Source organism: Motacilla alba, chromosome 20, assembly GCF_015832195.1.
Source record: "Motacilla alba alba isolate MOTALB_02 chromosome 20, Motacilla_alba_V1.0_pri, whole genome shotgun sequence".
Classification (NCBI taxonomy): domain Eukaryota; kingdom Metazoa; phylum Chordata; class Aves; order Passeriformes; family Motacillidae; genus Motacilla; species Motacilla alba.
In genome coordinates, this window is record NC_052035.1 from 9,087,704 (window position 1) to 9,093,703 (window position 6,000).

Sequence of the window (6,000 nt, forward strand, 5' to 3'; positions counted from 1 at the left end):
TTGAGGAAAACCACTGAAAGATCCCTCCAGCCATAGAAGGGATGGACCCAAGACAGGGGTTTAATGTTGTTCCTTAAGGTGTTTGGAATCAAGAGTAAAACACTGTCATGATCTGAGAACCCTGCCCTTCTTCACCACTCCCCAAATGACTCCAGCACATTCCTGATCAAGAGGACTCCTTCCTCTCCTGGAAACTAAAAAGTGAGAGATACAAACCACCCACAAAAAAAAAAAAAAAAAAAAAAAAAAAAAAAAAAAAAAAAAAAAAAAAAAAAAAAAAAAAAAATCTGTTGTAATTTGTGCAGACCAAAAGGGAGATGCAAACTGCTCTCTGCCTTTTGGCTCTCTGATCAGTGTATTTCCAATCTCTAGAGCTGAACCAGGAGAGAGTTGGGTTTGCTTTCTGCCGAAGTGCTGCCTTCCCATGTGGAGATGTTTCTGAATGGAAGGAGCAAATATGAATGTATCCATGACCCTTCCCATGAGATCTTCAGGGTGAAAAATGGAATCAGTCACTTCAATGGGTTGTCTTGGTAGAGGAATTTTACACCTTACTGTAGTCTAGTCATTAATTCAATAATTCCTATTTATATAATACCCGGTGCTGGTTTAGCCAATGCTCTGAGGAGTGGGCTAGGAATGCTTATTTGTGGGAGGAAAAGAAATTCCTGAGAAAGCCAGGAGCAGACCTGCTTTCTGGTGAATAATTTGAAAGTTGGAACTGTCCTCCCTACATTTTTTCCTATAAATGCTGCAGACTCTGACCCACGTTTTTGTGCTTGCACAGCCTGAAGGGCTGTGTTTACCAGGTCACTTGAGAGCCACCAATAAAACCAGGGAAATGTGGGCATTTCCAAAGAACTGAGACAGGGCTGGGACCTAGCAGCACTGTTCTTTGGGAAAAATAACCCACTAACCCTGCCTGCCCTGGCAAAACTGTGTCATAAATCTGGACTAATCTTTGGTGACAAATGGCCTGGAAAGTGGGAAAGGAGAGAGCTCATGCTCTTTTGTAAGAATGAAGATGAGTTAATTCTTGATTAGGAAAGACAGCAAGTGGAGACAGTTCCAGCTGCATGGACATTGTCTTGACATTGCCTGTTAAATGCCTAATGATGACAGTTAGTGTGGATTAGCTACAGAATATGTTTTATTGTGTTTTGTGGTCCCCAGGGCAGACATGCCAGAGACTTTTAAAGAGAATAAAAACAGAGAAGAGGAGACCTCCATACGGCTCATTTTGAATTTGTAATGTCTGGTTATTAATGGTATTGAACAGTCAAAAAGCCACATGTGGCTCCCATATAGTACATGTTAAGGCTCAGCATGTTCTGTCTTTATAAATAAAAGCATGGAAAAGTGGATGGATCCCAAAATGACAGGCAGAAACATACCTGTACACAGGAATTGTTTTTTTCATTTTCCAGGCTGAAAAGTGGGATAATGTTTTTGGGAAGCTGCTGAACTGGCAGCTCTTCCCGTCCCTTTCCCACGATGCCAATGCAGGGTCCAGTTTTCATTGCTGAAGTCAGTGTGAGTTTTTCTCAATACCTTTGACCATCAGAAACTCGGATACAAGAAAAAAAAGTCATCAGAACTCAGCAGGATCCAATTTTCCATCTCTGAATTTCAATTTGATAACAACAGTCCATAGAAAAAATGCGAATATGATTTTTGCTGCAGACAGGAAGGAGAGAGGGTGCTGAGAGCTCTCGTGTTGTTTGATCACTTTAAAGCCTTTCCTGCAGAAACTGAGATGGTGAAATTCTGCCTGAAACGTGCTGGGTGCATTTACAGGCAGAGAGATTAGACGAGTAAATCTTCTTCAGCTCGGAGCAGCCTCTCCCAGACCTTTATGTTTATCTACTTAAATACAAAGACAGGATTGTTTTTGTGGCTCATCTGTGGATTCACCCAGAGTGCTTCTGGTTTAGCCATCCAGTTCAGGGAAAGAAGAACCAAAGAGGTTCCAGCTCTTTCCCCCAGCCCAGCCTTTTCTGTCCTGTGATGTTAATGAGTGATAATGCTTCATGAGGGTTTTTCACAGACTATTGCTGCTCAAAATCACTTTGGTGCACTGGGACTCTTATTTTGTGAGTATATCAAGAGCTTTCTGCAAAGCAGACGAATAAAGACAAATGAAGTGTTGTGGCTACAAATCCCTTAATGGCTTGACCTTTATTTGTCTTGGAATCAAGTTTTAAAGAGTGTGTCCCTCACCAGGCATGCTGGGGATGCACAGCACTGCTTTGTCCCTCTCCTCCATAACTCACTCTTCCAAAAGGCAATAATTTCCATTCAGACTGAGGAATTGTTGGGAACTGGCTGAAGATTTTTCTCCTCCTGGTTAAATCTATAAAATATAAGACTGATGAGCTTATTGCCTGGGGTGGAATTAGCTGTGAAGAGAGGCTGGGGCAGCTCTGTGGCTCCATCCCTGCAACCTCCTCATTGCCACTGTGAATGTGTTGGGGTCTCAGTAGGGGAGGGATCACTGGGATTTGGGTAAGCAAGATTTCTTTGGGAGTGGTGGTAGCTGAGGCATTAATGCAGTCAGGAGAAATGGGAAGGACTCTCTGATGTAACAAATATTTTTCTGAGTCTGTGGCAGAGCAAGCCCCTCTCCCCAGGGCTCTAATACAGCCTTGCAAGCAGTGATATGAACCCCATCACATGTAGCAGGGAGCTGCTGGATGGAGCCTGGGCAGGGGGATGAAAGGAGATGATTTCTGAAACCCTCTTGCCCCTCAGTACAAAACCAGCAAGTCCTCCATGCATCCCCTCATTGATCTTTAATGTCCCTTCCAAAGTTCCATGGTTGGACCTGCAGTACCTGCTTGTGCATACGTAAGTATGGATACTGGGATTTCCTTCCCAGAACCTTCGTCTTCTTTCACTTCCCCAGTTTTTCTGGTCCCATGGGAGACTGGAAACTGGAGTGGCTGCAAAAGTGATGCTCCACAGCCAGATTCAAACCCATCTGGGCAAGCTGTGCCCTGTCAAAGCAGTGAGAAACCTGACAGTGGAGTGCTGCTTTTTTTCCTTCTCATTTTGGCACAGAGAAAATGCTTTTGGCCTCTCCTGTCCCAAGAGGGCCGGGACGCAGGTGTTGGACAGCGCTGTGAGCAACACACGAGAGCCATCGAATCCGTGGGCGAGGTGCAACATCCTCACTGCCCGTGTCCATTTGGACAGGTGCTGTGAGGCAGCTGCATTCCCAGCTTGCAGAGGCGCTGGCAAGGGATTTCTGGGCTCACATTGTACCGTTTCTGAAGGGATAACAGCCCTGGATGTTAGAGAGCCTCTAAGGGAACAGGAGCAGCTGCGCGATGTTTTTGTAGACCGAAGGTGCGGCTCCGGCAGCACTGAATCTGGAACGTCAGCAAGCAGATTAAACAAGATGGTTTAGCTCTTAGAGCCAGCCTCTGGCTTGCCACTGAAATTGGTTATGAGAGGCTGTAATTGAAAGGAAGTCTGATATTTCTAAATCTCAGAGGGTTTGGAAGCTATGGGTGATGGTGTGCAGGTGTGGGTGGGTGCATCTCCATCCCAGTGAACCACTTAACTTCTCTTGTAAGCATCCACAGATCATCTTGGTTACCATTAAATTAGAAATTAGCACTTGGGATTAGGTGGCTTCAAAACCTAGAGTAAGATAATAATAATTTGTTACATCTGTTTTCCTTTGCCCTTTTGTCTGTGTGGAGAAGGATGAGTGTGTGCCTGGTTTGGGGTTTTGATCACAATCTTTTTCTTATCTCAAGCAAGGAGTCCTTACAGCCTGCAGCTGCCCAGATTTTACAGCCCACACTTGAAGAAGTGGGGCTCTGAAGTGTCTCCCCTCCATCACCACCTACCAGATTTGAAGCCTGGCCTGGGTAAGCACCAGCACAGGTTCAGTTCAGCTCTGAATATTAAAATACTGTCACCCAGCTTTAGGGGTTTCTTTAGGCAAAGAGCAGCACAACAGCAATGCTTTCCCTTTCCATCAACCCAGCACAGAATGAATTTTGCTCAAGTGTCAACTTCTATTTCTCAGAAGGAATTTTACTTCTTTCTTCGCTGGACATAAATGCATCTGTTTTCTTATTCAGAAAAGAAATGAAACAAACCCCTCACTTATTCTCATCGCTCAACTTTGATAAAAATGCAGCTTAGAAAACTCTATATATTAATAGTGTGAATCACTTAAGTGGGGTATAAATTTCCATGATGCTTTTAGTGTAGGCAACTTATCAGGGGCTGCCTTTTAATCTGTTGTAGCAGTCTTGAACATTAAAGCCAGGTTGTTTCATAAAGGGATGTATTCCTTTCACTGGGGAGGTTAATATCACCCATGATTATATTTGACATTTGGGCCTGGCATATTATTTTTCATACTGTGTCTGAGCCTAACTACCCACTCCTCTCATGAGCAGGGTTTGAAGTGGGTACATTTCAAATCTCTGCACACATCCATGAGTGCCATCCTAACAGCCTCATCACTGGAAATAAGAAAAGACAATTTAATGAACAAAACAGGGAGGGTGAATTCAGAAAATGAAATTTCTCTGGAGCAAGCAAAGGGTAAATGTTGTTGTTGTGCATTCCAGCTGAGGAAACCACGGAAGGGGAGAGGGTGCTGTGCTGCTTGGAGGAGCATCTCCAGAGCATCCTCGCTGGAAATACCCCTGAACAAACACTGCTGCGGTGCAGCTGATGTGCAGCCAGGCCTCCCAGCTTCTTGCAGAGGTTCCTTTCAGAATACAACCCACAGCATGGCTTAGGGCTCTCCTCTCCTCTTCCTGAGAAGCAGGGATGCATTTGGAGGGACAGGAGCAGAGGCCGATGTTGCAGACTGAGGACATGTCCTGTAAAGTCTCTAAAACTGACTCTGGCTGGCTGTCAGGACAGGGCTGCTTGAGTGTGAGCCTGAAAGGACCCTTCAGAGCTGAAGATGATAAAACTAATCTTGAATTTCAGTGCTGGCCTGGTGAAGCTGGCAGGTCTCAGGGTAAATGCCTTTTGTTCAGTAGTCATGGGAGCCCATGGCTCATCCTTGTCTCCATGTGAATTGTTCTGCAAACTTGAGCTGTTCACTCTCCGTTGGAGCCCCACTGGCTCCTGTTTGTCTTTGTTAAGAACAGGGGGTTGAAGGTGGAGCTCTGGATGCTGTCCTTGGACATGAATAACTTGAGGAACTTAGTGCCACCAGCAATACCTAGAGCTGAGAAAGTTCTTGAGGAAACCAGGGCCTTTCTAGCTAAAGTGTGAGTTCCTGGGCTCTGTGCCTGTCATTAGCCAGCTCTTTACAGTGTGTTGAAGCCAGCAGGGCCTTGACGTGGCCTTTAGGTGTTTGGTTTTGTTAAATCACTGTCCTATTTTAGGCTTTGTTTGTTCAGCCTTAGAGCCTTGGTTACATCCCAATGAGCCCTGCAAACAGAGCAGTGGCCTGAGAGGGAAGAAAGGGATCTGAGGAGATGATAGAGCAGGAGAGGGAAAGAGTGAGTGGAATTAAATTACCACCAATTGCTGAAGCACAGCAATGCATTAGGGGATTTCGTGGAGGGTTCAAACAACTGGGCTTGAAAAAACTCCCTTCCCAAAATTCCATGTCATCAAACATGCAATTTCCACAACCCCGTCCTTTGATTTATTTTCAAAGGTAGCTGATAATGCTGCCATAAATTCTTCTGCCTTTGTCTTTTATCTGATCCTGACACTGAGGCTGCAGTGGAGGAAAGACTCCGAACAGTGAGAACAGCAGCTCTGCCCTTTGTTTCCTGCAGTGCAGGGAATTTGAGACAAAAGGGACCCTGTAGGACTACAAGAGCAAACCCAAGCAGGCGATGAAAGAAGGAATAACCAGATTCCAGGCTCTCTGAGCACTGCTTGGGTGAAAACACCAATCAGTGGGATCAGAGCCCACTTCCCTTTGCTTCCTAACCCAGCCCAGCTCTCCCTGGGGATGTTGGCTATCAAGGGTTCTCCTGAAATGGAAGCCCACTTGACAAATCTGAG